Source organism: Amblyomma mixtum, chromosome 3, assembly GCF_055824585.1.
Source record: "Amblyomma mixtum isolate Tamu chromosome 3, ASM5582458v1, whole genome shotgun sequence".
Classification (NCBI taxonomy): Eukaryota; Metazoa; Arthropoda; class Arachnida; order Ixodida; family Ixodidae; genus Amblyomma; species Amblyomma mixtum.
The window spans coordinates 88,379,224-88,390,386 of record NC_143014.1 but is presented as its reverse complement, the minus strand read 5'-3'; positions in this window follow the sequence as shown (position 1 = coordinate 88,390,386).

Genomic DNA, 11,163 nt, shown 5'->3' with positions numbered 1-11,163 from the left:
CCCCGCGCGCAGTGGCATATACGGGTCGTCTGCTAGCACACTGGCGGCTCTACACGCTCTCAGGAAAATACGAGCATCGTCTAATCAGCTGCACAGATTGCAGTTTACCAAAGTGCGGCAAAAAACGGCTGTATAATGACTTATGCGCTGTATAATGACGTATGTTGTGCATATGCGCTGAGGCGCATATGCACAACAGACATGGACTACGGCGGCCGGCATATATCAACCATGAAAAAATACGCTTACCTCTCTAGATTGTCCATTTCTGCGCTCAGGTCATGCAGATACGTAGTACGGGCTTCTCTTTCGATGCTTCAGTGCAATAAGTGACTAGTACCACGAGTTATTTATCGCATAAACGATGTCAACTTACGCGGTGAATAGGGCGATGCATGCAATCAGTTGAGCAATTTGGAACCGGAAGTAGCCAGCAGACAATTTTCCCATGACTCTTTGCGTTGACGGCGGAAACGCACCTCACCTATTAGGTGTACGACGTCACCACTTCTGTCATGTCTGTGACGTAAACGACAGCCACCCATGACGCAAGAAAGCAACATGGCCGCCGGCCACGGCCGACCAATTGGAGCGCGGCTACGGCGGGGCTTTTTGACAAGTTTTTGACGAGTAATACGGGCCCAGGGCCCGTATTACGGAACTGTCAGATCAAAAACTCGTCAAAAACTTGTCAAAAAGCCCCGCCGTAGCCGCGCTCCTATTGGTCGGCCGTGGCCGGCGGCCATGTTGCTTTCTTGCGTCATGGGTGGCTATGGGTGGCTGGCGTTTACGTCACGGACATGACAGAAGTGGTGACGTTGCACACCTAATTATGCAGGCGCATTTTGACGTTCTTTTTTTGACGGCTTCGAGGCGGTCAAATTCGACCGTTGAGTTTTTGACAGAAAATGGCGGAGGCGGCAGCGGCGGCGTATGTGGCTGTGAGGCTGAGCGGCGGCTGCGTCGACGCGAGCAACGGCGAAGGAGGATGCATGAAGACGCGTTTGACTTGCCGGACGAGCTGTTCCGACGTCTTTTTCGATTGGAGAAGCAGACTGCGGTGTGGCTGTGCGACGAACTCGCCGATGAACTGGGAGGTGTGCGTGCGAGTGCGTTGTCGGTGCAGCGGCAGGTGCTGTGTGCACTTCGGTTCTTTGCCACCGGCGGCTTTCATGCAAGCTTCGGCAGCCGACGTCACCTTTGTGCCACAGCTACATACAAATAAAACATGCTTATGCTGGCAAAGAACTTTATTTTCCCCTGCAAATCGCACTTGTGGTCGTCTTCTGTTTCCCAGTCGAGGAAAAAGAAACAGACGACCACACATCACATACTGCAACGCTTCACGCTTTGACACTTTTGTCATCGACCGTAAGAGCCGAACCACACAGACCTTAACAAGTTGGCTTCGTCGATTTTTCCGCACTTAGATCAACCGCACAGTACCTTGATTTTCGACGCCACGTAAGAAAACAGTATCAAGGCGTGGGACAGCTGCTTTGGTGCAAAGCGGCTTGTTGACGTTTTACCGCCGTCTGCGCACCCCTGCGGCAGCAAAAGTTACCCACTAGTAAATTTAATAGACTAACTTCTTGCGCTTCTTGTTTTTCTTTATATTTTTGAGCTTTAAACATAATTTTTTGGCAAAATAAAATAATTATTTTTATCGTTGTGCATTTCTTTACACTTTTAGCAAAAATTTAGCAGACGGTCTCTCGTCGTGTAGACAAATGCTTCGGGGCGCCGCTCTGCTGTAATTGGCTGATTCCTCGTTGCGTCAATTTTGCGTCAAGCGTCGACGTCACATCGTTTCGTCATTTTGACGTCACTGTCAATAACTTTTGACAGAATTTTGACAAAGTTCCGTAATACGGTCCCTGGTGACGAAAGGGGAAGATTAATAATCTTGGTCATGCTCGCAGCGCGAGATACTGCGCCGATAGTGGAACTGTCCAGGAAACCGAAAAAAAAAAAGCCATCATGCTTTCGCCGGCGGTAATTCGAATCCAGCACACAGCTGCATTTTTTTTTCGTCTGGATACTGCTGCCATGACAACGATACGTGCGGTAGAGTAGTAATTTGGGCCTGTTGGTAGTTCATGCTGAGGAAGTTAGAGCGCAAAAAAAAAAACAAAGACAAAGCGCTTGTCCCGTCCACGCCTCCTTTGTCTTTGTTTTTTTTTTGCGCTCTAACTTCCTCATACGTGCGGTAGTTGACTTTCTTCCGGCCGCTAGGGGATTAATTGGCGCTGACATCTGGAAAGTGGACAATGATATGACAGGAAGTTTCCTGCCCATGACACGGCTTGCAAGCTCCCAGCAGAAGATAAAGTCGTGACGTAAAAGGCAAGCGTGCGCAAATGGCAAGTAAGCTGATGAAAACAGAATATTGCCCCACCGGGGTGGCTCAGTGGTTACGGCGCTCGGCTGCTGGCCCGGAAGACGCGGGTTGGATCCCGGCTGCGGCGGCCGAATGGAGGCGAATTCTAAGGCGCTCGTCTACCGAGCCGGAGTACCCGGCTTCTAACCCGACCGCGGCGGCCGCGTTTCGATGGAGGAGGAACGCAAAAGGAGCCCGTGTGCTGTGCGATGTCAGTCCACGTTAAAGAACCCCATGTAGTCGAAATTTCCAGAGCCCTTCACTATGGCGTCCCCATAGCGTGAGTCACTTTGGGACGTCAAAACCCGTAAACCAAGCCAAAATAGAATATTATTTTCATTAAAACTCGCCTCTGTCACTAATATAAAAATTATTTGATTTTGTTAAATGCTTTCAAGTCACGAAATTTGTATTTAAAAAATTTTATGATATAACTATTTAGCTCCCCACCCACAAAATCGCGCTTCATTCGCTTGATATGTTTTAAGCTGATGTCTCTGGCAATTAGTTCTAGACCGCATTTGGACCTCATCTTTGCGATTTATTGCAACTGACCATGCATCGCGCGTAATTGTCGTCATTTCGAAAACAATTAACTTAAGTTATTTTACTGCTTCTGCTGTTACAGGGAGGTTATGCGCGCAATGTGTCGTTCGTAGAAAAACATTCACAGTTGCTAAAATAACGACGCTTCCGGATTTATTTAGAGGAGTAGAACAACAATTTTTTTCTTTTGATAACGGTTCTCACAATGAATAACGTTTCTTTTTCAGACAGAACTGCAGGATATATCCCCCATTGTGTTTTTGATAATTTAATAAAACATTTTTTACTTACAGTGGTAGATGTAAATTGGTTTCTGAGGAAAGGAAATAGTGCAGTATCTGTCTCACATATCTCGGCGGACACCTGAACCGCGCCGCAAGGGAAGGGAGGAAGGTGAGAGCGAAAGAAGAAAGAGACGCCGTAGTGGTGGTCTTCGAAATAATTTCGACCACCTGGGGATCTTTAACGTGCACTGACATCGCACAGCACACGGGCGCCTCTTGCGTTCCGCCTCCATCGAAACGCGGCCGCCGCGGTCGGGTTCGAGCCCGGGTACTCCGGCTCGGTAGACGAGCGCCTTAACCACTGAGCCACCGCGGCGGGTTCACTTACAGCTTCGGTTTCTGCCAGAGCTTTTTGATCATATCAGTTACGAAATTCCCCTTAGGGCCCATGTATGCAAATCCAGCGGTCGGTTCGAGCCACAACTCGGAGTTTAGCAGACTAGCGACGCCTGTTGGCTGAACAAACTGCGTTCGAGGGGCAGAAATTTTTGCGCAAACTAATAGGCGTGAAAGAGGCTGACACTGACACGTTTGATTCAACTCGTTCGTAGTCAGGAGCAAGCTCTTGTTACATCCGTTGTGCATAATTGTTTTCATCACACATGCTTTCTTTTTTTTTTTCCTGTTTTAAAAAGAATTTAAAAAGCTGCTCCCTTGTTACATGTCCTTTTTGGAGGGGAATAAATATAAGTCAGATTAGTACTGTGACGTTTCCCTGGCCGCGTATAGTTTATCGTCGGCCTGCAGCAGACGGCGCGGCTACTTCAATCCTATCTTAGTCGCAAGTTTCCATCGCAGACGTAGCCAGATGCAAATATCCTAATGCCTTTAGTCAAGTTTCCTGCTCGTTCAGGCCAATGACCGGCCGAAACGCCGCTGGGTTTACAAACACGCTCGCCGACGCCGGATTGATATAGGTATATCGTCTGCACTGTCGTCTGCAACGGTGGTGGCTTGCTTTCGTTCTCTTGTCATACTCCTTGAGGACTGTTTTTCGTGTTTAGCTTTTTAAGCTGTCAGTTTGAACGACTGCATTAGTGAGCAAATGTAGCGCACGTGCAGCAGATCGGACTCCGCGGGAAGCTTGTGCGATTAAGAGAAACACCATGCTGATAACGCGCCTGTTGGTGGTATATATGCCCAGCTTCACAACACACATTTATCGTGATGCTTTAAAAAATAGCTTCGTAATGACGTTACATACTTTGTCACAGTCTTCTTCAAAGCACTCGCCAACCGTTAACCAACGGCTGCCTACATGCGCACACTGTGAAACGTGAAAAATTTTCGAAAATTCATTTTCACGTATGTTTGCATAGGCCGCTCTCGAGACCAGTACCACCATCTAGGGTACCGGACACACCTGCTCACAACCTGTTTTAGGGCGTATTCGACTTTTCTTAACGAAAATACATCATAGGTGCACTGTGAAGTCATAAAGCTGCTTTCAAAACTTTTTTTTTAAAAGGTTGCTATGGGTCGCTATCCCACTTGGCATGCAAAGCTGGCCATTGGTGGCGCTGCGCACGCCTTTTCGCGCTTTTCAAAGCGAAAGCTGTGCTCTTCGAGGTGGTGTGGCAAGTGACGTCATATCACGTGACTCGCTGTGGAGAGGCGCAGCAGCTGCGCTCGCTCGGAGCCTCACCGTTGCTGTACCACGAGACCAGCAGGGGTATCACGCTGCCTGCTTCGCTGGCGCTCGATCGCTCAGTCGTGCCATGGCGCTCGCCGGACGGACTCGTGCGCGAAACCGTGCGTAACCATGCTTTACAGAGCCTTCGCTCGTATCACAAGGTTTAACTAACGCTGAACCTCTGCTAGTTTTTTTTTTTTTTTTTTCATAACGCGGCGGTGGCGCCAAGCTCGGTTCGCACCCGCTTCCTTTGGCCTTTGCTGAGCCTGAAGGAACTCAACTCACTTCAGTGATTTTCGGGTGTGCGTAAGTTTATTCCATGTAAACTATTTCAAGCGAAAGAAGGGAGAAGTAAAAATAGTGCAGCCGCAAGAACGCTGAGTTGGGAATTTGTCTCGTTCAGATCGGGCCCGCGTGATAAGTGCAGTATCTTGTTTTCATCCTACAAGAACAGCAAACGCGATTACCTCAGTTGTTTTTAGTTTTCCTCGCGAATGTATCCACCATCACCTAACGATGTGTCACATGTTTTAACGGAACGCTCACTATGAATTTATACGCGTGAATGGGTTTGTCGTGAATAGGAAATGATCGATCGTTAGAATATGAATGTATATTTGAAAATAAGATCCTCTAAACATAGTTAATGAGAAAATGAGCAAAGTAAAACGAGCGTTCTTTCGGGCATTCAGTGAAATAAGAAAAACTAAATCTTTACACGGGTTCAAGCACGCGCCTTAGCGAGATGGTTTTTCTTACCCACGCTTTAACGCGCGCCGCTTTTTTTTTCGCTCTTTTTTTGTTCGGTGGGGGGAGGGGGGGCGGCTCGAGCATGAATGAGATGACGCTTGATGACGCGGTTTTTGAGGTGGCTTTGTATGCTGCTCACTTTCGATATCCACGCAAGGAAGCTTGAGCAGGGATGCGATAGGCTAAGCCACCGCGACTAGCCTGTGCTCTCTCACACTGCGACGCGGTCCATAGCATCAGGTGACAATAGGAAGTTTCCCACGCTCACGTGCTAGCGGCCTTAGGTGTACGGGAGGTTCGGACAGCGCCAGAAATACATTGAAGCAGTCAGGGCGTCCGGCCATGGTTACGAAAGTTTGCGCGACGTTGCCTGCCGCGTAGAAAATGATTTTCATAGGCGAAGAACATTACCTTTGATGACAAATGTGTGGTCCCGAAGTGGCACTCACATGGAACGTAGTGCTAGCGCACGGTTCTTGTCAACCCGGCGGAGAGCTAGCTCTCACTTCCTAAGCAAGTATGGATTTCACTGAGAGAGAGAGATAACTTATTTTTCAGCTCAAGTCCGAGCCTTCTTATCTGCCCGTTTGGTGGGCGTTATTTATCGGCGGTGGCGGAGTGGGGCCACGTGTCCCTTGGATGTGCCGGATGTGGGCGGCGAGGAGGGTGGGCTGCAGAGAGGTTGGTGGAGCGGTCCATCAGACCCACGTGACGTGAAAGGGGGGAGGCAAGGTATGCGAGGAAGGTATGGTGGGAGAGTTAGTGGCGCGGGGGCATAACCAATATGTATGAATGTTTGAGGGATGCTCTCCGCACACGAGACAGGCGGGTTTGCCCGGTTTATGAAGGATATATTGGGAATACAGTTCGCAGGGAAGGGAGTTAGTCTGTGCCTGTCGGATTAGAGCGGCGTCAGCACGGCAAAGGAAATGAGAGGGTGACGGAAGAGTTCGTCGCATGTGCCGCAAATTGCGAAGGTGTTCGCGGCGGTCCTGTCGGTGTGTAGCGTGGTCTGCCTTGGGATTATAATGGGCTGGCCAGGCAGTCGGAGGGCCCGGTGGTATTTTTTCATGGGCCAGAGCATGAGCAAGCTCATTCTCCGGTATACCTTGATGACCAGGAATCCATTCAAGGCGGACATGGAGCGTAGGGTGGGCTGTTAGGTATTGCAGCAAAGTGTATGGGGAGGGAGTTTTTGAGATTCGAATGAGTGTATGGCAGCCTGAGAGTCTGCACGTATGGTGGTGGTGGAGGAAAGGTGGTCGTGAAGCGTAATCGCCTCTGCTATGGCCAGAGTTTCTGCGTCGGTTGAGGAGGGCACTCCTGTGTGGAGATGTGTGGAGGTGCTTCGAGGGCCGACTACTGCAGTAACTACTTGGTGCTCGAGGATATGGGCATCGGTATAGTAAGTGTCGTGGCCCAGTGCGGGTAAATGGTTCGCCAGTGCTTCACGCCGCCCGGGATTTATCGTTGAAGACATGTGGCGTGGAATGGGTTTTAAGTAAGACGCGGGAGGCTTTTCCACGGGGGAGCAGATGGTTGAAGCGGGGGTAGTTGGGAAATGGTGTGTCCGAAAAGGCTGAGGAGGTCTCTGCTTTGCTCGGAGGTAGAGAGGGATTTCACTGCACAAAAGCAAGGAGAATTGTGGTCATCTCACCGATTTGAAGCCGGCATCCTAGATGCTTGTCTTCGTAATTTTCCAGAGAGCACGGATCCTGCTGCATGGCGGTGCACGAGAGCTGACGGGAACAGACAAAAATAAACTCTTGTCTTTCATTGCCAAGCAGTCAGTATCTGCTGCAGCTAGCTTTCTGTGGCTATGCAGTGGAAGCTACGAGGGCGAGGCTTTCACTAGCGCGCTCTTATCACGCGCTAACGAGGGAGAGAGGTGGCGGCGCGCGCTCCTAGCTTCCACTGCATAGCTACAGAAAGCTGTCCCAAGTAAAGTGGTAGCCAACGCAATCAGCAGCGTTGTGAGCGCAAACTGCGACTAGTGAAAGGTCATGCAATCGCGACGAGTTGCAGACAGCCCGCACGCTAGCGCCGAGCTGAGAACAGCAGCACCATTTTTGTCGTAATCAGTGGTAGGTGCGCGGAACTACGCTTTGTGGCTTGCCATACTCAGACTGCTTGCTCATCTAGCCATCGTCCGTGCCACCGTCAGACGGCGCTCGCGATAATGGAAGAGTGCAGATCCACACCAAATCTTCAGCCCCGCACTCCACTCGTTAGCACAAGCTTGCGTGAAGTGTAGAAAACTAGCCCAAGAATTACCAGAGGTTATTAAGCGTAGAAAGTTGGGCCAGTTGGTTGCTGGTACTATTGTGAGACATTCTAGCGGCTAAAAAGGCAGGGACGAAGGTAGACGAGACAGGACGAACGCCGGACTTCAATGAGGTTTATTTCAAAAACAGCTATAACATACAAAAGGGGGTGCAAAGAAAAGTGATCCGTGACAATATAAACTCATAATAAAAAAAAATGCAGAAGGCGTCAGTGCCATGCCACTCATGTTTGCCACATCGGCGCACCTTCTATTTATCGCCTACCTGGCTGAATCAGCCCGTTTGCCTTCAGGTAATCTATTTCTTTTTTGCGTAGCGCCACAGAAGGGCTGCTGACGCACTTTTCTTTATCATTGATAATGCTGAACGCTTTAAAAATTTCTCGGCTCTTTTGAGTCTTAAACTTACGCATCACACTTGTTCTTTCTAAAAACGCTTTGCATGCTGGTTTGTGTGAGCAACGGCGAATGTGGTCAGCTAGGTGACCTCCGCCAGATAACGAGTGAGGTGTCCGGCGATGCTCTAGCAAGCGTTCGTTGAGGCAGCGTCCCGTCTGTCCGATGTACCGTCTGCCACAGGCGAGGGGGATGCTGTATACCACACCAACTTCACATTCAACAAGAGGTTTGATGTGCTTAATTTTGCACATAGGCCTCTTTGTGGCATCATTGACCAGGCGGCACATGCGTCCCAGCTTTTCCGGGGCCGAGAATACTACACGCACGCCACACTTGTCGCCGACCTTCTTGAGGCGGTGTGAGACCTGATGCCAGTAGGGCACAAAGACAGGTCGCTGTTTGGTAACGTGCGTTTTCGCTTGGCTTGCACCGCCCACCAGATTTCACCTCGCGAATCTGGGTTTCCACCACTGATGCCACAATTTCTCTTGGATACCCAGCCTTATTCAATCGCCTTAGTTGGGCATGGACGCTGTCACGCACTTGATGCTCGCACGACTTGGCAAGAGCAGACCGGACGCAATTTTTTGCTATAGCTCTTTTCACGAGCTATAGTTCCCAATCATAGTTCAGAATTTGTTTCTTCAACCGTGGCTTATACTGCCAGCGCACACGCGTTTCTTCAAATATAAGGCCCACGTCAAGGAACTGGATGCGACCTTCCTGCGGTAATTCGTGAGTGAACTTCATTCCGAAAGCATAATTAGCAAATATTTCCAGAATGTTGTTCACATCGATACCTCTATCCTGAGCATCAATCACATTTACTACCACCAGGTAGTCGTCAACATACCTAAACACTTTCTGCACGTTGGCGTTGTAAAGGGACGCCTGAATACGCTTGTCAATAGTAGATAAAAATATATCACTTAAAAGTGGTGCTAGGCAGGAGCCTATGCACACTCCTTCTTTTTGGATGAAATGGCGCTCATTAAAGGTGACAGAGGTGGTTGACAAGTAAAACTTTAAAAGCTCTAAAACGTTGTCGGTAGATAACTCTGTCCTGTTCTGAAAGGCCACCGACCCATTGTCTTCACGTTCACGTTCAGGTCACGTTCGCTTCTCCGTCGTCTGCTCCGAAAAGCATGGATATGGGCACGATGTCGCCGTTGTCGACCACGCCTGCTCACCCTCGGTGTTTGCGGGGCAGTATTTTACAATACAACAGCGCGACGCCTTACCAAGTGTGGCCATCACCACGCACGAACCTGTACGCGTACCGTATTTCCTGTACGCGTACGGAAATAGTAGACACGTCACACGCTGGCCTCCAGGTATTTGATAATAACAGTTGCGAGAATCCCTACTGGGCTTATAAATCGAAATCCAGGACAATGATTAGGCAGTACATGTAGGTCTCTGACGGCATTGAGATAAACTGCCCATGTTGTTCGAAACAAAAGTTGCAGACCGCTCCCAGTAGCTGGTTCCTCGGCTCATAGGTGGCGCTATACTACCCGCTAGCTTCCAGGTGGCTGGGTCTGGCTGGATTTTGGTGCCGGATAACTGTTAGGATAAAGAACGGGCATGCCTGTTCCTTGCTTTCCGAGCGCAGTGTTTAATGGTACTTCGGCTGCAGCAGCACCATCACGCTGGTGTCAATATCAGCAAGATCAGTGAAGCAGGTCTGCGGGTCTGGCCGTTACTTTAAACTTCGTTGTCAGTTTAATATATATTGTGCTTGGTAAGCGGGTGAAAGCAGAGGTTTTAGATTACGGCAAGCTACTGCGAAGTCGACATCTGCGCGCCGGAGAAAGTCACGTGACAACTATAGTTTCAGGAAAGCTATTCGCTTTGTTGTCGCCCCGATTGGAGGAACTCAAGTACAAAAGAGTGACGCAATAACAACGCCTCTAAAGTTGTACGAGTGACAGTGAGGAACAACATATTCATCTCGATCATGGTGAGGGAAGATTCTGTAACCGAAATCTACCGCTGTAAGATCTACAGTTGTCCCTCTCGTGGACGGCTGTCTCTCAGCACACACCAGCCTTTTCGCTCTCAGTTTAACTAGCTTCGCCCAAGCGTGGGACAGGGAGCAACTGACATCTTTTTTTTTTAATTAAACGAACACAGTCCGTCCTTAACTAACTTCTTTCAGAAGGGCCCCAAAAGGCCCAAATTTTGACGCGAAACCAACCGAAACCAAGCAGAGAAGTCTGTATAACCGAAATCCACCGCTGAAAGATCTACAGAGCTTACATACATCTTCTCTATGGCAGGATGCGGACATCCGCAAGGAAGGGCTAAAAAAATAACGATAAATAATAGTGCACTGCCAACACCGCCGATTGGCACGTGGTGTCAGTACATGGACCGGTCGACGCAAAACCGACATTCCCTAACCAGGGCTCATCTCTGTCGAGCAGGCGCCCAGCATCACTCGCATCGGCGTCACGCGCATTTGCGGGCGTCGGCGCATCCGACGCTGCTGCCCGTGTGCGTCGCCGTCCTTGTCGCCGCGGATGAAGGCGCCTTGGCGCGGAGTTGGGGCGCCCGGGCGTCGGCCTAGCGCAGCGGTCGGCCATGGGCGGCCCCGCGCGCCCCTAATTAACTTTTGCTCCGAACAGGGAACCGCCGGCCCTCTGTTTCCCTCAGCAAGAGCACATGCGCGCTCGCCTGGCGTCGGAGCGCGCATAAAACACTCTTTAACCTTTTAAACCTCTTTAAACAAATTGTTGAGGATCATTAGCCCGGCCCGTCGCGCTTCCGACGCCACGGCGAGCCGCTCTAATCTGGCGCTAATTAAGCGGCTTCGATCTTTGGCAACATGTAACGACCAAAAGGAAAGCAGCGGCGCCGGCTGCGCCAAGCATTCTGCGATAAG